Raw genomic sequence first — 24470 nt, forward strand, 5'->3', positions numbered from 1 at the left:
TCAGTTCTTGTATCCGGCTGACAGTGGCGTCGGCAGCCCGGCGGGAGGGACGCTCCGCGGCGTGGTGGGATTTCATCACTGAGCTGTGACCAAACAGCATAGGAGTGATCGTATATGGTGCACAGAAGGAACAGAGGTCACACAGAGGTCAGAGGATGCCTCGACACAAACATGAACAGTATGTGAGGGTTAGATATGGATCATCCTAAATACATAAGATGAGTTGTCAGTTTTGTTGTTAACTGCTCATTATAGAAAGTGTAGGAAGGAATATCTAAAATGGATGATAACTGGTGTCATTTCCAATTAGTGTAAAGTATTATTTAAAGGCGTTAAAGCGTGACATTAAGGCTGCGAGTGTGAGTGTCACGTCACATCAGTGAGAGCCGATAACCTGAGATGTGGGGCATGCATGAAATAAAGTTTTGAATAGGTCAGGGTGTCTACACTGATACAACGTGACTGTTTGTCCTTGAATGACACCATCGCCGGGCAAACAGTTACCATGACGCCAGCCAGGTTGCCGACATTATGGGTCCTGTTGACCTTACCGGCAGGTGAGGGAGGAAGAAGGTGGGCAGAGAGGTGCTGTAATGTGTGTGTGTGTGTGTGTGTGTGTGTGTGTGTGTGTGTGTGTGTGTGTGTGTGTGAAAGCCGGAAGGTGGGCTGGGTCAGTGTGATTGACGGGGTGTTGGCAGGACGTCGGCACGGCAACATGGTGGTCAGGGTGAAGGAGATTTGCCCCAGCTGGGTATAAAACTCAGAAAGTGGATGTCAAGGTCCCACATGTTATCCACACCTTCACACACACACACACACACACACACACACACACACACACACACACACACACACACACACACACACACACACACACACACACACACACACACACACACACACACACGGCCTGTGTTTTGAATGCTGACCTTGTTGGGCTGACAGAGTTAGCAGGAGCAACACCTCTCTCTGGCAGCATCATCTGTTTGCTTAGAAACGCTGCAGTGTGTTTTGTAGTGTGTATTGCAGTGTGTGTTACCGTGTGTGTTGCAGTGTGTGAGGTCGTGTGTGTTGCAGTGTGTGTTGCAGTGTGTGTTGCAGTGTGTGTTGCAGTGTGTGTTGCAGTGTGTGTTGCAGTGTGTTGTAGTGTGTGTTGCAGTGTGTTGCAGTGTGTGTTGTAGTGTGTGTTGCAGTGTGTTGCAGTGTGTGTTGTAGTGTGTGTTGCAGTGTGTTGCAGTGTGTGTTGTAGTGTGTGTTGCAGTGTGTTGCAGTGTGTGTTGCAGTGTGTGTTGCAGTGTGTTGCAGTGTGTGTTGCAGTGTGTTGTAGTGTGTGTTGCAGTGTGTTGCAGTGTGTGTTGTAGTGTGTGTTGCAGTGTGTGTTGCAGTGTGTGCTGCAGTGTGTGTGTTGCAGTGTGTGTTGCAGTGTGTGTTGTAGTGTGTCTTGCAGTGTGTGTTGCAGTGTGTGTTGCAGTGTGTGTTGCAGTGTGTTGCAGTGTGCGTTGCAGTGTGTGTTGTCATGTGTTGTAGTTTGTGTTGCCGTGTGTTGTCGTGTGTGTTGCTGTGTGTGTTGCAGTGTGTTGCTGTGTGTGTTGCTGTGTGTGTTGCAGTGTGTTGCAGTGTGTTGTAGTTTGTGTTGCCGTGTGTGTTGCCGTGTGTTGTCGTGTGTGTTGCTGTGTGTGTTGCAGTGTGTTGCTGTGTGTGTTGCAGTGTGTTGTAGTGTGTGTTGCAGTGTGTTGTAGTGTGTGTTGCAGTGTGTTGCTGTGTGTGTTGCAGTATGTGTTGCAGTGTGTTGCTGTGTGTGTTACAGTGTGTTGTAGTGTGTGTTGCTGTGTGTTACAGTGTGTGTTCCAGTGTGTTACAGTGTGTGTTCCAGTGTGTTGCAGTGTGTTGTAGTGTGTGTTGTAGTGTGTGTTGCAGTGTGTTGCTGTGTGTGTTGCAGTATGTGTTGCTGTGTGTTGCAGTGTGTGTTACAGTGTGTTGTAGTGTGTGATGCTGTGTGTTACAGTGTGTTGTAGTGTGTATTGCAGTGTGTTGCAGTGTGTGTTGCAGTGTGTGTGTTTCTGCTCTGCCTGTGTCTCTGCTCCCATTGGACTCGACTCATCCGTTACAAATCCACAAGTTTAGGAGTGGAGGCAAGAAAATGAGGAGAAGAGGAAGAGCGAGGGTAAACAGTGGGAGCTGGAGGAAGCTTGGAGAACTGGTATCAGCTAGAAAAATTGCAGATTCAGTCAATTCAGTCTTTGAACTGTGCTGATTAAAGCAAAATTGACAAGTTGCACGTATGCAGACATAGTTTTCTTCTTCTTGGTCTTTGTTCATGTTCTCAAATACTTCTTGATTTAAATAAGAAGCTAAGTTTAGACGATTTCCTTCAGGCAAGTTGTCATGAGGAGGATTCTGTAAAACAACATTTGAAAAGTTATAAAAACTCACAATTTGAGGGTTTTGTTTGTATGAAAAAATGGATTTGTAGAAAACATTTTTATACTCTTCAAAGTAAGAAGAGAAGGTAAATCAAATCCAATGAAAGCCCCCGGATGGACAGGAAGTTTGTGGACTATAATAGTCTGAATACCAGCTGTGGTATGTCAGCAGCAGTTAGAGCGGCAGCCATTTTGTTTTCGGGTGGTCCATCTGTCCCATTCTAGTGGACATGATATCTCAGCAACGCTTTGAAGGAACTTCTTCAACATTGGCACAAATATTCACCAGGACTCAACGATGAACTGATCAGACTTTGGTGGTCAAAGGTCAAAGGTCAAGGTCACGGTGACCTCACAAAACACGTTTTAGCCATTACTCAAGACTTGAGCAAGTCACATAAATGGTTAATATTTTCTTTGACTCTGGATAAACAGGGATGAAACCTGGAACTAGTCTGAGTGGCAGAGGGATACAGCCACAAGGAGGTGATTCTAGTTTCTGCAGTTTTCCTCACACCTGTGTATGTATGAGAGCACATGCGTGTGTGTGTGTGTGTGTGTGTGTGTGTGTGTGTGTGCTCACAGCTGCTGAAATGCCTGTGTATATGTGTGTGCAGCGGTGGCCCTGCCTGTGTGTTGCAGCAGTTGTAACAGTGATTGACGAGGAACTGTGAGTGTGCAGCACGAGCTCGACTCCATCTGACTGATCTGTAAATATTCCCTCTTTCTGCTGCCTCAGCAAGTCTCTGCTGTAGCACAACACATGGATCACACTGGCAGGGTGCAGGCGGGGGGAGAAAGCCAACAAGTCCGGGCGAATGAGAGAGAGAGAAGCAGGGAGAAACTGTGGGGGCTGGAGAAATGGTTGGAGGAGTGAAGTGTTAGAAAGCGTGGAGGCAGAGAGAGCAGTGGGGCTGCAGAGCTCTTCTCATCAGAGCTGCAACATTGGGTCCTCAGGCCCTGCTGGAGCACAGCCAGACCCACACAGCAGCAAACACAGAACATCAGCTCCCTCTCCCTCTGTTGTTCTGTGGCTCGGGGCTTCTCTGTCCTCCTTCCTTCTGTCCCCTTCTCTTAATCCATCAGCCTCACTGAGGATGAGAGGGAGAGGAGAAGAATGAAAAAAGAGAGAGGAGCCGACAGATGAATCAGAGACGTTAAACTGGACTTTGTTAACCGAAACAAAAGGAGGCAGACTGCAAAATGAAGACATGAAAAATTCAAAGCAGGTCGAAAGAGTGAATTCATGCTACCGGCCCTCAAACAGTCTATCTCCAAACACAGCAGCGACTCGCACTGACGAGTAACTACACTTCATGACAGGATTTACTTTTCTAGGTGCCTGAACTCCTTTTGAATTGTTGACCATTTAGAAATATTAAAGTTAAACTAAGAGACGAAGGGATGGATAGATAGGTAAGAAATGGTTGGACATGAACAGACAGGTGGAAGGAGAGAGGAAAGTGAGGTAGTCATCTGCTGCCTGTGTTCAGCCACGCTCGCTCAGCAGTGATGGCGAGAATCAAACGCTCGGCTTCAGATGAAATGGACATATTGGTATTAAAGGCTGGTCCTGCAGTGGAGCTTTACTGGGTAATTTTCTAAAGTAAAAGGACATTTTAGTCGTGACCTTTTATGAAATCTATTTCTTCAGATGTTGCTCTCTGATGTACACACACACACACACACACACACGGTCGTAGAGACACGTGCATACTCACATCCTCGTATTCACATTTCACAGCGGCGACATGCCGAGTGTTTCGGAGCGGAACTAAAATCTTTTAAAGCCACTTTGTAGGGTTGGTCCACTGGCTAATTCCATTCAGTGTGAAATGAAATTGTGAGCTTCTGTGAGGCTTGTCCAAGTCTTGATTCAGAGGCCTGCAGCTCCTTTAAAGAAGGATTTAAAAAGAGCAAAGGTTTGACACAAAGTGGCTTTGTTGATTGCGTGAAATTAGGTCCTGCATATGGGCTTTTTACACCGCTCTGCTCTTATGCAAGACCCCGTCCTCGCTCTGACTTCTGTACAGCCTGCCAGCATTTCCATTACTCTTCTGACAGAGGCACATGACAATAGCTTTCCTGTGTGATAATATGATTACATTAACATGGGGGAATGGAGCCAGTTGCTCCCAGAAAGCTCAAATCAAACAGGCTGCTCTCGGAGTGGCTGCTTCACGTTTAAATATAAAGACAAACATGAGCGGACATCTTCACTGTCAGTGTGGGGTTTTTTATGATATACTAAAAGTTAACCTTGTGCTTGTTTGTGTTTGTTTGCTCTCAGACCAGCTCCTGAGGCCTGATGCAGCTGAGTCAGTGCCGCTCTGTGGCTGCTGACGAAGGCCCGATGAAGAGTGCGATGTGCCCGACTCATCCCGGCAACATCTCAGTCCTGAACAACCAATCAGGTCGTTGTGTTCAACCCTCTGATACGACCCAGAGGAGCGTCTCGTGAAATAGCTCCCCCTACGGTGGCAGGTGTACCGGATCTCAGTTGTCATGGTTACAATAATAAACACGCGGACTGTATCGACCTACCTTTGTCGCTATGGTTACTATAATAACGGTCATGGCTTGGTTAGGTTTAGGAAAAGATGGTGATTTGGTTTCAAATAAGAACTTCCTCAACATTAGACGATCTCTGTTGTCATGGTTACAAGGTAAACTGCTACCCTACACGGGAATCGAACACCGCTCTCCTGTGTCACATTCATCCATCCGCCACCTCCTCCTGACGTGGACTCTGTCTCTCCTTCTACTACGTCACCGACACTTTTCCCTTCGCCCCTGTCATCATCACTACGACCACTAGATGTCGCCTAGCAACAGAACCTAACTATGATGTCACAACAACCTGCTGCACAGACGACCTGTGGGCTGGTTTCTTTATAGGAGGGCAGACTCAATATTTTGCAGGTGCACCACAGTTTCTCATCAGCATCCCCGGATATAACCGATGCTTTGTGTCTGCTTTTTCTGACTATGAATAAGTTTGTGCACCAGTTTGTTGTTGTTCAGAACTGTAGTAGAACTTCCTTTTTCCTGTTCAATTCCTTTCCTTTAGAAAAATGATGCACCCTGGTTTGAAGAGTAACGATATCATCAGTGCAGGTAGACAAAGACGGCTCCTCCTCGGCGCCCTTGAGTCCCGCGAGGTCAAATCTGTTTTCTTGTCTTTCTGTCGCAATAGGAGAAAGATCATCGTTTGAAGCCGCCTGTAGCTCCGTTTACATATTGCTGCGATATTGTCACGAAGAGCGGAGAAAAGTTCAGTTTTGAAGTGTCTCCTGAAAGCTTCCTGTTTTTGTTTTGCGTTTGTCCGTCCATCCTGTGGTTGCCTCCACCTGGGCGCTCTCTGCATGACGGAGAGGATGGAGAGGAAGGCGAAGCTCCACCCCCAGCTCCATCGGTCTGTCTGTGTTGTGGCTAATGGCCTCCCATTCAGCGTGTAACAACTGGGCTGGTAGTTCAGCTGATCTCACTGAGCAGATAGCACAACGCTATACACAAGGTTACAATACAGCTTAATACTGTGAGACCATCTTCGCTTTGGCTTTATGTCCTTATCAGGCTTCTGTACTTGGGCTTTATGGTTGAGTGGGTGAGCACCGACGTTCACCGGGACAATAGAGCCGCTGTGGTGATTCCTTTCAGTCCCTCTGAACATTGAGTGGCTTTACACACAGTAAAGAGGACGGAGCGAGCAGTGTGTGTGTGTGTGTGTGTGTGTGTGTGTGTGTGTGTGAAGAACACTAGGAGGGAGGGGGCGTTGTCACCTCCATATGACCCCAAGTTGTCTTGTAATTAACAGATAACCTTTAATGAGACATTGGCCTCACAAGCCCTGACCATGGAAATGTCACATTTAACCAGACAGCGACACATCCTACACACACACACACACACACACACACACACACGCTAAGACACACACATGCAAACAGCGGAGAACGTGTCAAGTGTCCTGTCATGCCATAAATGTCATCTGACTGTGACGTTCGGGGGCCGCCTGTGTTGCTCTTTACAGACGGACGGTGGGTGAGATGGACACGAGCTGGGAAAGATCAGCCTGTCACAGTGTTTGTCACGTGGTGCTGAGAGGAACAGAGAACATGTGATCACATCTGACTCATCTGTGGACGTCTCTCATTAAATCAATATGTTGTTGGAACAGAATACGTTCCACACAGTCAATATCTGATTAATGAACATAAAACATGTTAAAGCTTTGATCTAAAGTTAAAACATTAAAAACATCAAAATGAGATTAAATAATGAATAAAATAATAAATCATTCAATAAGAAGACGTTTAAAGGAAAAACTGAGCAGCAGAAACGTGACGCAAAGTTTAAAGTTTCAGAGCGAGTTAAAGTGAAGAAATAAGTTTGGAGCTTTCTTTTAAAAACACTTAGTGAGCTGCCTCTCTGATATCTACAGGTATCTATAGGTATCTATAGGTATCTATAGGTATCTATACCTGACATCTATAAGTATCTTCACCTGACATCTATAGGTATCTTTACCTGACATCTATAAGTATCTATACCTGACATCTATAAGTATCTTCACCTGACATCTATAGGTATCTATAGGTATCTATACCTGACATCTATAAGTATCTTCACCTGACATCTATAGGTATCTTAACCTGACATCTATAGGTATCTACATCTGATATCTATAGGTCTCTATACCTGACATCTATAGGTCTCTTTACCTGACATCTATAGGTATCTTTACCTGACATCTATAGGTATCTTTACCTGACATCTATAGGTATCTATACCTGACATCTATTAGTATCTTCACCTGACATCTATAGGTATCTTTACCTGACATCTATAGGTATCTACATCTGATATCTATATCTATAGGTCTCTATAGGTCTCTATAGGTATCTATACCTGACATCTATAAGTATCTTCACCTGACATCTATAGGTATCTATACCTGACATCTATAAGTATCTTCACCTGACATCTATAGGTATCTTAACCTGACATCTATAGGTATTTAAAATCTGATATCTATATCTATAGGTCTCTATACCTGACATCTATAGGTCTCTTTACCTGACATCTATAGGTATCTTCACCTGACATCTATAGGTATCTATACCTGACATCTATAGGTATCTTTACCTGACATCTATAGGTATCTTCACCTGACATCTAGAGGTATCTATACCTGACATCTATAAGTATCTTCACCTGACATCTATAGGTATCTTTACCTGACATCTATAGGTATCTACATCTGATATCTATATCTATAGGTCTCTATAGGTCTCTATAGGTATCTATACCTGACATCTATAAGTATCTTCACCTGACATCTATAGGTATCTATACCTGACATCTATAGGTATCTTAACCTGACATCTATAGGTATTTAAAATCTGATATCTATATCTATAGGTCTCTATACCTGACATCTATAGGTCTCTTTACCTGACATCTATAGGTATCTTCACCTGACATCTATAGGTATCTATACCTGACATCTATAGGTATCTTCACCTGACATCTATAGGTATCTATACCTGACATCTATAGGTATCTTCACCTGATATCTATAGGCTGTGTGTCCACAGCTTTGGGCTGTAACTGACAGGCTGTGTCTGTTGTGGGAACCGTCAGTAAAGCAGCAGCAGACGACCTCAGTGATCTCAGAGGTTCGTAGTTCATCAGGGAGTTAGTGATGTAGTTTGGTCCTTGCTCATTAAGGCCTTTGTATATGAGGAGGAGGAGCTTCAGATCAGTAGTAAATGTAACAGGAAGTTAAACTGGGCTGACGTGCTGTCTCCTCTTGGTTTTGGTTCTCAGCCGAGCTGCAGAGTTTTGAACGAGCAGAAGTCTCTCAGTAAAAAGAACCGCAGTGACTTGAAATGAAGGCATGAATCAGTTTCTCATCTTGGTGGTTTATAAATGTCCGTACTTTCGCTGTTTCTAAGGTGGAAAAACGATGTTTCTGTCACCTCGTTGATGTGGGACTTGAAGCTCAGATCTGAATCCAAGATAACGGCGAGACTGTGACCTCAGCTTTAATCCCCAGGTGGATGAATGTAGCTGTGAGGAAACAACGTGAGAATCCACTGATGAATAAAAACAGTGATTGGGCTGAAACCAATCAGACACGTCTCTCCTCCTCTCACAGCTTCTCCTCCATCCCTCCTGCTCTGTCACTTCTCCTCTCACTCCTCCTCTCCTCTTCCTCCGTGCTTCCTGTCTGGCCTTTCTTTGAAACAACTTTTTCTGACAGTCCATTTATGGGGAGGAAGATTGATGTGTGTGAGGTGTAAGTGCAATTCCAAAGCTGCACACTATAAAGAGGAAACACACACACACAACACACACACACACACACACACACACACACAGAGACAGACAGACCAGCCACATCTCCATCAGGGAGCTGTTGTTTGTATTAAGGTTAAGCTCTGACCTGAATGTGGTCACTGAAGGCGGCTCCTGAGCTGTCATATTTTCTTATTGCAGCTAAATAGATTTTCCACTTTTAGGCTGTAAAAAAAAAAATAAACCCACAGTTTGGCAAAAGCAATAAACTCTCACCTGAACCCTGATGTCACTTGATAGGTCTGTAGGGCTTTTATAATCTCCCCTGGAGACCACGATGCTGATTTATTTAAATATAACCATGAATATTATAATAGAAATGTATAAATGTCTCCTTGAATCAGTGGCTTTCAAACAGTGACATACGATAAATGTCTCTGGGTCTACAGGCTGTGAGAAAGATACGGATCTTATACACAAATACACACTCGTCCAATGAACTTTCTAGCATGTCGACGTTAAGGCGAAGAAAAAAAATGGCATGTTTGGCTGTTCACTGTCTGTGCAGCAGAGAGCGAGGCTGTGTCATTTCACTGTAAATCGCTTCAGAAGTGAAACCGTCAACTCGCATCAGGACGAGACGTGACAGTTTGAATCCTGAGGAGAAGCTCTGTCGGCCGTTCTGCTCTGCAGCCTGAAGCAGAGACCTGCCCCGGTGTCCCCCCACCCTCGTGTGTGTGTGTGTGTGTGTGTGTGTGTGTGTGTGTCTGTGTGTGTGTGTCTGTGTGTGTGTGTCTGTGTGTGTGTGTGTGTGTCTGTGTGTGTGTGTGTGTGTCTGTGTGTGTGTGTGTGTGTGTGTGTGTGTCTGTGTGTGTGTGTCTGTGTGTGTGTGTGTGTGTCTGTGTGTGTGTGTGTGTGTGTGTGTCTGTGTGTCTGTGTGTCTGTGTGTGTGTGTGTGTGTGTGTCTGTGTGTGTGTGTCTGTGTATGCGGGCGCACACATCAAGTGTCAAGATGTACGAACATACACAATCACATAGATATTCCCCCTGCATCTTGTGCCTCGTCACGCCTCCCTGACTTTCTCTCATTGTCTGAATCCTAGATGAAAACACACACACACACACACACACACACACACACACACACACACACACGCAAGTAAACACACACACATGCAGTCGCACAAATTATACTACCCGCCTGAACACATTCTTCTTTAGGTTAGAGGACAATTTGTTCAGCATCTGTGAAATTAGACATGGGTTTACAATGTAGGCTTTTCAATACTGATCACTGTCATACAAGTGTGTGTGTGTGTGTGTGTGTGTGTGCGCGCGCGTCTGTGTGCGTGTGTGTGTGTTTTATTCTGAAGAGAGTTAAAGGAAACTCTTGTGAGGACGCAGCGAGCTTTAGTGGTTTAACTTAATTCAGGCTTCTTAATGTGCTAAATATTCATGGAGCAGACGTGGACTCATGTCTCATCCATACAGTGCAAATGCTCGTCCATGCAGGACTGCTCAGACCTACAGGACACTGTGCTGCCAGCGAGCCATCCATTCACAAACACATCTACTGACACCCAGGAGTTGAGCGATTGAATTGAATAGTGATGTTGCGGCAGGAGGAAGAGGGGGCAGATATTGAAGGAGCTCAGTACAGCTTCATGTGTTGTTTTTCCTTCAGGCTATGACATGTTCTGCCATATTTTGCTGCTGCCGTGGCCATGTCGGTTTTTCTGCCAGTAAATATTGAATTTTTGGTTTGGTCTGAGGTCGTGTCAGTGTCTTGGTGTTTGAGCCGTATTTGATAAAGATTTTATGTCTTGATAGAGCCAACAGTGCAGCAGAGTCTCTCTCTGCTCAGCAAGCTTTCTGTCTGCAGAGCTGATGCACACGGGATGTTTTTTGTTCCTGGCTCCATCCTAAACTGTAGACACTGTTGTATAGAGCTGCACAATTCATCAAAACATAATCGGAATCACAATACGGCCGAGTGCAATATCCAAATCACAGGAGCTGCACTTTTTTTGATGAAGGAATGTGTCTGAGCATTGTTGTGCGTTGTTAGCATTAGCTTTGTTAGCACCATCAGTGTTGTGGTGCCACAGAGACGCCTCGACCTACAAATCATATTCTCCTGACGTAAAGGAACATGATTGTTTGGTACAAGACCAACAACAATCACATCAACATCATTTTAGATTTGGATTATCTTTGCGCCCGTCGTGCGGCTCTGCTCTCGCACATGAAAATCAGCAGTTTCAGAAATACTCTAACCAGCCCGTCAAAGTCACTGAGATCACAGGTTTCCTCGTTCTGTTTGATGTGAACATTGAAGCTCCTGACCTGTACCTGCACTGCCGCCACATGATTGGCCGATTAGATAATTGCATTTTTGTAGGGGATTTGTGACGGAACAAAAATCCTTTATTAAAATACGATCAGAACAAAAGCAAATGTCACTCAGCTCTTCTGAAATCTTTTCACTAAATTCTGATGACGGAGACCATCAGTCTCATTCCTGTATCTTTATTCCTCCTGGTTTTCTCTCTCTAACTGCACAAGACTTTGCTTCTGATTTCTGGGTTCTGGTGCTTCTACAATCAGAGGAAGAAAACTGTATCTAAACTCCTGTATTTGTGGAGTTCCCTCCTGAGAGAAGCAGTAAACTCTGTGATGCAGCACATATCCCACTGCTGCAACCTGTTATTTTACATGTTCATTGGAATCACAATCAGGTTTTCACGGTGCGTAACAAACACAGTAAGAAGAGAGAATATATAGAAATGTATAAATGTCTCCTTGAATCAGTGGCTTTCAAACAGTGACATACGATAAATGTCTCTGGGTCTACAGGCTGTGAGAAAGATACGGATCTTATACACAAATACACACTCGTCCAATGAACTTTCTAGCATGTCGACGTTAAGGCGAAGAAAAAAAATGGCATGTTTGGCTGTTCACTGTCTGTGCAGCAGAGAGCGAGGCTGTGTCATTTCACTGTAAATCGCTTCAGAAGTGAAACCGTCAACTCGCATCAGGACGAGACGTGACAGTTTGAATCCTGAGGAGAAGCTCTGTCGGCCGTTCTGCTCTGCAGCCTGAAGCAGAGACCTGCTCCTGTGTCCCCCCACCCTCGTGTGTGTGTGTGTGTGTCTGTGTATGCGGGCGCACACATCAAGTGTCAAGATGTACGAACATACACAATCACATAGATATTCCCCCTGCATCTTGTGCTCTCGTCACGCCTCCCTGACTTTCTCTCATTGTCTGAATCCTAGATGAAAACACACACACACACATACACACGCACGCAAGTAAACACACACACATGCAGTCGCACAAATTATACTACCCGCCCGAACACATTCTTCTTTAGGTTAGAGGACAATTTGTTCAGCATCTGTGAAATTAGACATGGGTTTACAATGTAGGCTTTTCAATACTGATCACTGTCATACAAGTGTGTGTGTGTGTCTGTGTATGCGGGCGCACACATCAAGTGTCAAGATGTACGAACATACACAATCACATAGATATTCCCCCTGCATCTTGTGCTCTCGTCACGCCTCCCTGACTTTCTCTCATTGTCTGAATCCTAGATGAAAACACACACACATGCAGTCGCACAAATTATACTACCCGCCTGAACACATTCTTCTTTAGGTTAGAGGACAATTTGTTCAGCATCTGTGAAATTAGACATGGGTTTACAATGTAGGCTTTTCAATACTGATCACTGTCATACAAGTGTGTGTGTGTGTGTGTGCGCGCGCGTCTGTGTGTGTGTCTGTGTATGCGGGCGCACACATCAAGTGTCAAGATGTACGAACATACACAATCACATAGATATTCCCCCTGCATCTTGTGCTCTCGTCACGCCTCCCTGACTTTCTCTCATTGTCTGAATCCTAGATGAAAACACACACACATGCAGTCGCACAAATTATACTACCCGCCTGAACACATTCTTCTTTAGGTTAGAGGACAATTTGTTCAGCATCTGTGAAATTAGACATGGGTTTACAATGTAGGCTTTTCAATACTGATCACTGTCATACAAGTGTGTGTGTGTGTGTGTGTGTGTCTGTGTGAGTGTGTCTGTGTGAGTGTGTCTGTGTGAGTGTGTCTGTGTGTGTGTCTGTGTGAGTGTGTCTGTGTGAGTGTGTCTGTGTGAGTGTGTCTGTGTGTGTGTCTGTGTGAGTGTGTCTGTGTGTGTGTCTGTGTGAGTGTGTCTGTGTGAGTGTGTCTGTGTGTGTGTCTGTGTATGCGGGCGCACACATCAAGTGTCAAGATGTACGAACATACACAATCACATAGATATTCCCCCTGCATCTTGTGCTCTCGTCACGCCTCCCTGACTTTCTCTCATTGTCTGAATCCTAGATGAAAACACACACACATGCAGTCGCACAAATTATACTACCCGCCTGAACACATTCTTCTTTAGGTTAGAGGACAATTTGTTCAGCATCTGTGAAATTAGACATGGGTTTACAATGTAGGCTTTTCAATACTGATCACTGTCATACAAGTGTCTGTGTGTGTGTGTGTGTGTGTGTGTTTTATTCTGAAGAGAGTTAAAGGAAACTCTTGTGAGGACGCAGCGAGCTTTAGTGGTTTAACTTAATTCAGGCTTCTTAATGTGCTAAATATTCATGGAGCAGACGTGGACTCATGTCTCATCCATACAGTGCAAATGCTCGTCCATGCAGGACTGCTCAGACCTACAGGACACTGTGCTGCCAGCGAGCCATCCATTCACAAACCACATCTACTGACACCCAGGAGTTGAGCGATTGAATTGAATAGTGATGTTGCGGCAGGAGGAAGAGGGGGCAGATATTGAAGGAGCTCAGTACAGCTTCATGTGTTGTTTTTCCTTCAGGCTATGACATGTTCTGCCATATTTTGCTGCTGCCGTGGCCATGTCGGTTTTTCTGCCAGTAAATATTGAATTTTTGGTTTGGTCTGAGGTCGTGTCAGTGTCTTGGTGTTTGAGCCGTATTTGATAAAGATTTTATGTCTTGATAGAGCCAACAGTGCAGCAGAGTCTCTCTCTGCTCAGCAAGCTTTCTGTCTGCAGAGCTGATGCACACGGGATGTTTTTTGTTCCTGGCTCCATCCTAAACTGTAGACACTGTTGTATAGAGCTGCACAATTCATCAAAACATAATCGGAATCACAATACGGCCGAGTGCAATATCCAAATCACAGGAGCTGCACTTTTTTTGATGAAGGAATGTGTCTGAGCATTGTTGTGCGTTGTTAGCATTAGCTTTGTTAGCACCATCAGTGTTGTGGTGCCACAGAGACGCCTCGACCTACAAATCATATTCTCCTGACGTAAAGGAACATGATTGTTTGGTACAAGACCAACAACAATCACATCAACATCATTTTAGATTTGGATTATCTTTGCGCCCGTCGTGCGGCTCTGCTCTCGCACATGAAAATCAGCAGTTTCAGAAATACTCTAACCAGCCCGTCAAAGTCACTGAGATCACAGGTTTCCTCGTTCTGTTTGATGTGAACATTGAAGCTCCTGACCTGTACCTGCACTGCCGCCACATGATTGGCCGATTAGATAATTGCATTTTTGTAGGGGATTTGTGACGGAACAAAAATCCTTTATTAAAATACGATCAGAACAAAAGCAAATGTCACTCAGCTCTTCTGAAATCTTTTCACTAAATTCTGATGACGGAGACCATCAGTCTCATTCCTGTATCTTTATTCCTCCTGGTTTTCTCTCTCTAACTGCACAAGACTTTGCTTCTGATTTCTGGGTTCTGGTGCTTCTACAATCAGAGGAAGAAAACTGTATCTAAACTCCTGTATTTGTGGAGTTCCCTCCTGAGAGAAGCAGTAAACTCTGTGATGCAGCACATATCCCACTGCTGCAACCTGTTATTTTACATGTTCATTGGAATCACAATCAGGTTTTCACGGTGCGTAACAAACACAGTAAGAAGAGAGAATATACAGAAAGATAAGTCAGTGATGTTCACTGGTGCATCGGTCATAATGAATTTATGAGTGATTGATGGTCGTGAGATATTTCATGACGAGTTGATGATGAGGATCGTGGTGTCAGAAAAATAACAGTAATTTGGAGCCATGTGTGGAACAGTGTGAAACGACTGTGTGGTCTGAAATGAGCCGAGGGATTCAGTGTTGTCGTTGTACAAACTCCAGCAGCAGAAGGCAGCGTCAGAGAAACCTCTGGACTAGAACTGCTCTTATCGGCCCATCGTGATGCTGTTGGCCTGGAAATACAGACTTTCCCTCACTGTATGGCATTTTTCATCACTGAGGTTACACAGGCTCCTGCTGCAGGAAGTATGTGAGAGCATATCAAAGAACTGCATCACAACACTCTGTGTGTGTGTGTGTGTGTGTGTGTGTGTGTGTGTGTGTGTGTGTGTGTGTGTGACTGGACTCCAGTTAAATCAAAGCTGCCTCTGTGCTCACTCCCTGAATCCCCTGTTGGTGAAAACTCAGTTTGTCTGGGAGCTAAAAGAGACTGGTGAATTATTAAAGCTTGCTGAAGCTTCACTCATAGAGAACCAGCAGACCACTGAGAGGCCAGTCCGGTGCAGAGCTCACAGGACGACACACTCACGCTACACATGAAGACTGGTGACTACTCATGCTGAGCAAAGCTGGTGGATTTCAGTGTTTGCAGCTGCAGCCTTTCAAACATCCAGCTATAGGCTACGATCACTGGAGCTCAGTGGGAAAACACGTCACCCCACCTGGGTCACAAATTCACAGCTGTCTGTAGTCTGAACCCAACTCCACAGTCAGTCAGGATTTATGAAGAGCTGCTGCTCACTGTCCTGTAAAAGATTCATTCTGATGCTTCTGTTTTTATCAGATAAACAGTGGATGGAGAATAAAAGACAAGAGTTCTGTGTTGACACTCTAATAATTCATATTACAATGTGAAATTCTTAGGGGTGCCCAGGTATTTCCCGTGGCGTGAGCGAGAAGAAGCTGCAGAGAGAGTGCTGGAAAACAAAGGAAAAAGTAATTCAACCTGCTCCATCTTCAGCATCTGGACACATTTCACATTTTATAACCTGGAGGGAAGAAGCAGCTCGATCAGACCCGTGATATCTGCAACTTTAGCTGCATTGTAAAAATAACTGAGAATTTTACAGTAATTTTCTGTTTTTTAAAATTGTGTAAAAAAAGTCTGTAAAATGTGACTTCTACATTCAAACTTTGTGATTCTGGATGAAATGTAGCAAACTTTTTTTCATCACATTAAAGATTCAAAGTACTGAAATGTATCCCAGCATGCACTGGGAAGAAAGCAGGAAAATGCTTTATCACACAACAACAACACACACACACACAGTTAGCTGTCACAACTGTTACATTAGTCTTACAGGCTAACTGCTAATATCATATATGTGAGGAGTAACTTGTTATTGTAGCTGAAGTTAGCATGTGTGCTAATGTTAAACTGTAAAACCACAGTGTAAAACGTTTTCTAACACTAAGACTGATGATGAATAACGGCTCCTGGACTTTTTGCACCTTCCCTCCATCACTTATGGTCGGCTGCAACAGCTTCCAGTCGACCTGTCAGACTGTTGCTCTGTCCTCACTGAGCTATGAAGGATTATTTTACATCTCTACTATAATTTATACTTGTTACTAAATAAGATTTATCCACCTCTTTATAACGCAAACTTGTCTTGTGACAGTGAAGTTCACCTGCACCTTCATTCACAACTATCTTTAATTTGTCAGTTACAAAAAACTTGAATTTCTCAAGCAGATTTATTTTACAGGTTTACAAAGGTTGATTTACAACCACAAACATTGGAATTATTTGAATTATCACTTTACAAGCTCAAAATCATTTTGACCCTAATTTGAGCCTGGACACACACACATAGCTACAACCAACAACAGTTTTGGTTTTAAAAACATCTGCTGACTAATACACATCCCTCAGCATAAAGCAGGCTATGTTAAACATTACATGGTTGTGGTTTAACTGGTAGTTTAGTATTTGTAGAGCTTTGGTCAGTGAAGTGATAAACAGTTGTTACTGAGCAGTTCCTCATTACTCCATCACTATATCACAATAAATTCCTTAAGAACAAAATCAGACACAGCAAGTTTCCAAACTTTTAAAAAAAATTTTTTTATTGTAATATTAAAACCAAATATATTAATAATCATGGGTGGGCTATAGCAGCATGAGGAAGGGATGATGACATCATCACCAAGGCAGATTCAGGAAATAAGGTTTATTTCCATATAATATTATATTTGGCTTGGTGTAGTATCCAATTAACTTATTCATAGGACATAAAATAAAGTAGAATACTGCAACAGACGAATATAAAAAAATAAAACAAAACAATGAAAACGATACTACACAACTATGTACAAGAGTATTTTAGAATGACAAAACTCCTGCTGGGCAAGATGTGCAAAAGATCATAGTACAGACAATATCGGTCATGTGCAGGGATCATACCTCAAGGTGTTGATGTCATGTGGTTGATGATTGATGAGGCCAGATGCAGAAGAAAAGGCAGGTGCTGCTCCATCACTGGTGATTAGACTGGACTTCTGCTCCTGATACAGATGAACATGTGATAGGACAATTTCTTTAGATCATACAAGTTCTTTATATTCAAATATGTTAGGTTTGTTGTGTGTATATAATAAAATACGAGGATAGATATGAATATGCAAAAATAAATTCAGTATGAATATTATGAAATGTAAATGCAAGGAAAAAGGTAAACAACTGGAGGAGAATTCAATGAACAAACTATATAACCAACAAACTGAGTAATACAAATATGGATATACTGTAAAACACATAATATAGGCAGTGGTATATTCATTATTAAGAATCAGCAGTATGAACATGTTTACACTGTTGGTCTGATTTAATCACAGTGGTATAGACAAGTCTTTTCATAGTGAATGATAGCGTGTTACTCACCTGGACCCTCCTCACTGTGTCTGGACTCTCAGCTGTTGGTGAGACAGGTGGAGGCGGTATTGCACCTGTACTGGCTCAGGTCCTGATGAAGACAGAGGGATGCTGAAAGCTCCTGAGAAATCTAAAGACCTAGTTCACTTTCAGTCATGGCTGATCTCCTAACAGTAATGTAAAGTGGTTACAACATGGTGAACCGATCGACGTGTATTCACTCGGTCTACTGGCTCCATACAATCTCACGTTACAGTCAGTTACAAGATGAGCCTGAAGTTACTGACGTCACTAGGTGCACACGTCACTAACAGCCGAGAGCAACAGACACAATCCTACTAACCGCTAAAACATCTGTCCACAACGTCAATATCACCACCTGAAATGTTTGTCAGTCGTTACACTGATTATACTTTTAGCTTCAGAGCTAACATTGACGCTACTCACCGGGCTAACAGGAAAGTTGCGAGCTCGGCATCAAACCGCATCTCTTTCCTCTCAGGAGCTTCTCCAGCGGCGGGAAGCCACATCCAGATTTACTCGTGTCGCTTCTTTTCTTTGCCGTTGAACGCGGTTTCTTGTCGGGAGCGTTTCTTCAGGATGCAGATGAATATCGTCTTTTAGGAGGTTCAGCCATTCCTGCGTTTCTGTGATGCTAAATCCAAGCGCTGCCGGAAGTTGTTCTTCTTCGTGGGACTGAGACCAGACTTGACGCGCCACCGACTCGCACAGCGTCTAGTGTCACAAAGTGGTATTACAACACGGGGACAGGTCAGGGCTGGCAGGTGCGCATGCGCATTTCTGTAGATAACTCTGAAATACAACAGATGGAGGTCTTGATCATGACATCGTCACTGTGGCTGCTTCACACACTGTTGATAGTGTCAATTCATTTAAAAAAAAATGTTTTTTAAATAAAGTTCTGGCCACATCTTATATTGCACCTTTACAGCACAACCACCAAAGCTGACATTTAAAAAGTAAAGCTACATTTTATTTTGCCCACATTGCAAACCAACTTACAGTTTAAACATTTAGTTGAAACAAAGACATTGAGCTTAACTTGACTGACATAGTAGTAATTTATTTATTTGTCCCCGTGGGGAAATTGGTTTGCAGCATCATCACAGGCATTTCAAAAGGAAAAAAAAAAAAAAAAAAAAAAAAATATATATATATATATATATATATCATACGATAAAGACAGCTTAAGACATACAACATGAAACATTTCCACCATCCGCCTTGCAGCATTATTAAAAACATAATTATTAAAAACATAATAGAGTAGGAATCTTGCTTTGAGTTATTCTTAAGACAGTCCGGTATGGAGTTTGCGGTAGCTGAAGAGTCCGGGGCTGGGTGATTGCGCAAGAGCAGAAGTGATTCTCTGCTGTATCGTGTGACACCAGCTACACCGCCCGCAGCATAACCATCAAGTCCTTCGGTGAAATTTGAATTTAAAATCACAGCAAATAATACGATCATGCTCCATAAAGCAAGATCCATGGTCACTCGGTGCAGACAAGGCACGAAGTAGTGTGTACATAGAACAGGCACGATAGAGACACATTACGAAACACACAGAGTCAAACGCCGCAGGTATTGACTCATTTGCTGCATACAAAATATATATATATTTTTATATGCTTTTACAGTATATAAATCTATGCCTAGAATATAAAATACAATCATGCTTTCCCTTATACTTACATAAAATCTGTGATATACAAACATTTATATTTGCCCATTTTGCATTCAGGCCAGCAGGTGTTGCACTGTTCACATGAAGCATCAAGATATAAACCCTTTGTGGAACCACTTTGCTGAGAAAGTAAAACCTCCGACGCTGTGGGACTCACATCCAGTACCAGGCAGTTGATTTCTGCAAGTAAAGAAGATACAACAGCCCGGGAAATTTTACTCATCCAGTATTTCACTTACTGACTGTGGACTGCTCACAGAGCCAAGTGTCAGTTCACTGCTGCCATGTTGATTCTGGTGTCATGGGCTGTCTTACCAGTCACCGTATGTTGGCAGTCTTTGTTATGACCCAGCTGGGGAAAAGGGAAGCAACATAAAACCAGGTGTTATTGCCAAATAAAATTTACTGATTTAATTTATTGCGTAACCAGGAGGGTAAATAAGTAAACATAAATACAAACAAGGCAAGAGGACAACTGAAGTAGGGGAACAGGCGCCGGCTCCCTGACCGCAGCAGGCTCCTGGAGACACGGTGCGAAGTCGCTGCTAACACAGTTAGCATTCATAGTTCGAGGTAAACTTTATATCTTAGTGTTAAAATAATCTTAGCAGCTAATTGCAAACATGTCCACGTTTGGTAAAAATCACATATATGAGGAGAAAGCTTGTAACATTAGCTGAAGTTCCTGTGTGTAAGCTAACTGTGAGGTGTAACCGCTTGTATTAAAACCATAGATCGAGGGAAAACATGTTATAACGTGTTTTAAAACGAGTTCCGCAAAGCGAAGGTGACGTCACCGACCTTAGTGTTAACAGAGACAGCGGGTTAATGTCGGTAAGTCACGGTCACTAAACGATCCCGTTATTACAGTGAACTGTCGTGTCTGGACGAGCTGTTAAAGAGCAGAGCAGCGGACGTGTGTGTCGTGTTTGTTCATATTAAGTTTGGTTCAGTGTCAGTCGGATAGTTTTCAGCTCTAGTTCATTTCATTATTGATGACTGAGCTAAAACATCTGTTGGAATGATTGTGTCTCTGTCAGAATAAAGAACATGACTGAGAGCTGAGAACCATCATGACATGTGCACCTGCACCATGACTCCAAACTCAGTATTAGTTTCTATTCTATTGTTATTTCATGTAAAACGGTTCAGCAGACTGTTTATTACAACTAAGCTGAGGGAATAATGTATTTTCAGATATCTGTGATCATCTAATCAGAGTGCTGTTTCTTTTATCTTTTTCCTCCCTACTCTACAATATGATATTGATCTGATTTCTCTCTATTATAATGTTTTTTTCCATCCAGCCAAGGTCTGGATCTTTGGAGACACCTACAACCTCTTGCAGCGATGATGGAGGCCCTGCACCACCTCCACCTGCAGTGTCCACACATGAAGATCTTCTCTTCCCAAACATACACACTTATATGATAATATAGTATTTTTTAATGTAACACTTGTGGCCATAACATTGTTCAGTCTGATCAGCTCTGCTCTTCTTGGTTCCCTTCACCCTCACTGTCGTATTACACTCTCTGCCCCATGTCAGACATACAGTCACATGACTTTTGGACTCCACTGTAGCTGTAACAAATTGTCAATAGTTTAAAACATTAGAGTTCATATTTCATAGTCCTCAGCCATTATATTTAATATCAATGTGCTGTTCCAACAGCATCACTTATTGAGAGGGAGATTGTTACTGGAGCAAATAAATATTAACTGTCTCACACATTAGGACTCATGATGAATAATGATTATACTTGTTACTAAAAATTCTGTTGCTGTTGATTCAACTACTTCTTTTTATTAAACAAACTTACATATGACAATGAAATTCAGCTTTAACTTCATCCACAACTATTTTTTGATTTTAAATAGTTGATTGTAAATTGTACACTACAGTATTTAATTAATCCATTTATTACATTCTTTTATACATGTTTCCAGTGTTGTAAATTGTTTAAATTAATGTAGTTTATAATGTCCAATAAAGTTATTTATTTATTTATGAGTTATTTCTTGCTTTAACTTTGTTGATGGTTTTTATAGAACACATCTGGTATGAATTTTCACAATAGTAACACGTACAGCATTGTGTGACTATTTCTTTGTTAGCTTCAATCAACAACATAAATACTAGAAATACTAACACTGACAATGAAGGATCAAAAAACATGCTGATGTTAATTGGTAAATACTTTCACCTGTGGAGGTGGTGACAGTGCTAGAGATGATCCATCACTTAATCACAGTTTAATATTTATAGCTTCTGTTCTTAAAAGTGTTGCTACCATCACCTGTCAACAACTGCAGAAATTAAGTTGCAGGTAAGAAACTGAACCTGTGAATACTGAAGACAGAATAATAAACTAACTCATCAGCAGTTAGTCTGTCATTTCATCAGAGGAAGATGAACTGGGAGGTTTTCTACCTTCATCATCATCATCATCATCATCATCATCATCACAGCACATTAGAGAACTAAGGATGTCCATGCAGTCTCCCTTCAACCAGATGAATGGAAACTAATGAGCTGCTCTGTACATGAGGTCCTCCTTCTGTTGGCACAGATCACTCAGTTTTCACAGTGTGGAAACCTTTCAAATGACGATAAAACACAAACACTTGAGTTAAGATACGGTGGATCACAGTTAATCACAAATATCGATCAGCTGTCACCATAGGTGCATGAATGTCTGCTTCAGTTGAGGACTGGTTTGAGTATTAAATGAACAATCTTCTATATGACAAATATCTGTCTACACATTTTGTAAACGTCACGTTATTTTAACTTGAACTATCGCGATGTCTTGATGGACAATGTATTAACTGACATTAACGCTGCGCATTACACTAACGCAGATCAATTAAACTGGGTCACGTGGAGAAACACAAACCAAACGTCGTTAGATTAACGTCGATTAAATTCACCTTTTTATTGAGCTTTGACTGAACACCTCCACGGGCTAACCCAGGTTGACACAGGTTATCAGCCCAGCGGGGCCAGGTACCGTTAGCATAGCAATCGCTAAGTTATCAGCTAACGCTAGCACTAGCTGGCTAGCTTGGTTAGCAAGGTGCATCTTCACCTGAACTGTGATATTAACAGGGATGCTAATTTTGGCTAGCAAAGAAACAGGCTTAAAACCAAATGTACTTACCGGAAACAATGAACTGCCGACTCCTCTGAGTGTCTTTTAGAACAACTGAACGCAGAACAAGATATTTACAGGTAAACAACATGTTGGAGCTAACTTTGATGAACTGAAAACACGTCATTAACGTATTAAAGTGAGAAGCTAACCGCGATTAGCGCGCTAGCCATAATAGCATTTTATTCAACGTAGAAGAAGCTAATTTTACCGTGTGTTGCTAGTATGTGTTAATGTTGTCAGCTGGTTTAAAGCTTAAACGAACTGATGAGAAGTGAATGAGTGAAGTGACTGAGTGAAGTGAAACTGTCTTGTACACACTTGTTCACTCAGACAGAGAGGACCAGGAAACACACTGAGGAGCAGAAGTCTCCCGCGCAGCTGCCGCTTGGTCTGGACTGTTGTCTCCAGCCTCCCGCTCATGGTTCCCATCGCCGGGCATCAGCCAGTTCCTCATTGTTCCCCATGTTCCAGAGACTCAGGGATCTGTGAGGAATAACTAACATGCTGTTTTGTTTGTAGCTCCGGTTAGCGAGTCAGGCTCTTTGCCGCCTGTGCACACAGCTGATAATTATTAATGGACACTCAGTTGACAATTTATTAGGAACATCTAGCTTAAACTGATATAGTCTAATACAACAGTCCTTCATGAAGATTATACTGTTTATACAGAGGTGTTTCTGTTATTTAGCCTATCTTTGTTTATATAAATGGGTTGGACAAAATAATATAAAATAATAGAAACTTTAAAGCCATGGCGAGTGTCTTTATGTAGCAGTAGTTTTGTGTTGGCATCGGGTCTGAATCAGTGGCGATCGCTCTAAGACTGCAAGGGAAGCTCAGCTTCCCCTAAAATGTCAACAAAATAAGTGGTCAAATATGTTCTGTTGTATGTACATTTCATTGACTAAATATGCGCTAGAACACGTTCATCTTTTGTTCAGAATCAGCTCCTTATCACAGGTAACCGACCTGACTCCTCCTCCTTCCTCCCGCAGCGCCACAGAGCTTTACACAGTGTAGACGCCGAGCGTCTCCTGACGTCACTGGGGAAGCAGAGAGTGGGTTGTTCCACTGCAGCCAAACTAGACGGTCATTGGATAAATGCTGGGCTTTGTCCCGCCCATCGGACGCTCAGCGTCTCTGGGGGTCTATGGGACAGTGGGCTGGCCCGGACGCTCGGCTTCTGCATGATGATTGGATGATCTGTCTGAGGCTGAGTCCCTTTTTGATTGACAGCGAAATGAGCGAATTAGCGATCTTGAAGTATTAGCATCCACCGGAGCAGTTTTCAAGTTTTTCATTCCGTTGTTCGGAGTTGATTTGGAGACGTTACTGATCCTCAGCGACTTTGTCTTTGTTAAAAACGACTAGCTTTGTGTTTGGCGACTCTCTTCTGTCACTCTGCGAATTTACATATAAATAAACGGACACATTTTATAATGTAGGCCGAAAATGAGCTTCCCCTCCTTATAAGACCAGCAGCCGCCACTGTTCTGAATATTTCTGAATCAGCCCTGAAAAATCTGTTGATCCCTGTTGCTGTCAGTCAATTTAGGCTGATTCTGTCCTTGATTAATTAATGTGTTATTCAGTTAATACCAAGCAATACACCATGAATGAATGAATCCAAGTTTATGTGAAGTTCTATGTGCTTCTATACAGTACATAATATATGCAGTTCATCATATTATTTGTTCATACTTATTTCATCAGAGTCTGTCGTGTAGAGAGCAAATTAAAACTAATGAAATGGTCAAAGTTGTCATATTGACATTTAAGGGGTATCGATTGATTTCTAAACGTCAATCATGAATTGAGTAACACGCAAGAAATCATTCCGCCTTAAAAGCTGCCTCTGAGCTGTTCGCTGAATTAAATGGTTAATTAGTAAAGACGCATGACAAAGTCAG

At 42.7% G+C, this 24470-nt stretch overlaps 2 long non-coding RNA genes across 2 annotated transcripts; one reads left to right on the forward strand and one right to left on the reverse strand.

The window, feature by feature from the left end:
* Positions 1-16645: 16645 nt before the first annotated feature.
* Positions 16646-18352, reverse strand: LOC130171142 (uncharacterized). Its single transcript, XR_008828085.1, has 3 exons — positions 18145-18352; positions 17707-17788; positions 16646-17330 (listed from the first exon to the last, which is right to left on the reverse strand). It is a non-coding gene; the product is annotated as an uncharacterized LOC130171142 (long non-coding RNA).
* Positions 18353-21699: 3347 nt separating this feature from the next.
* On the forward strand, positions 21700-23818 carry LOC130171143 (uncharacterized). Its single transcript, XR_008828086.1, has 3 exons — positions 21700-22637; positions 22891-23045; positions 23556-23818. It is a non-coding gene; the product is annotated as an uncharacterized LOC130171143 (long non-coding RNA).
* The last annotated feature ends 652 nt before the right edge of the window (positions 23819-24470 follow it).

Source organism: Seriola aureovittata, chromosome 6 (assembly GCF_021018895.1).
Source record: "Seriola aureovittata isolate HTS-2021-v1 ecotype China chromosome 6, ASM2101889v1, whole genome shotgun sequence".
NCBI lineage: Eukaryota > Metazoa > Chordata > Actinopteri > Carangiformes > Carangidae > Seriola > Seriola aureovittata.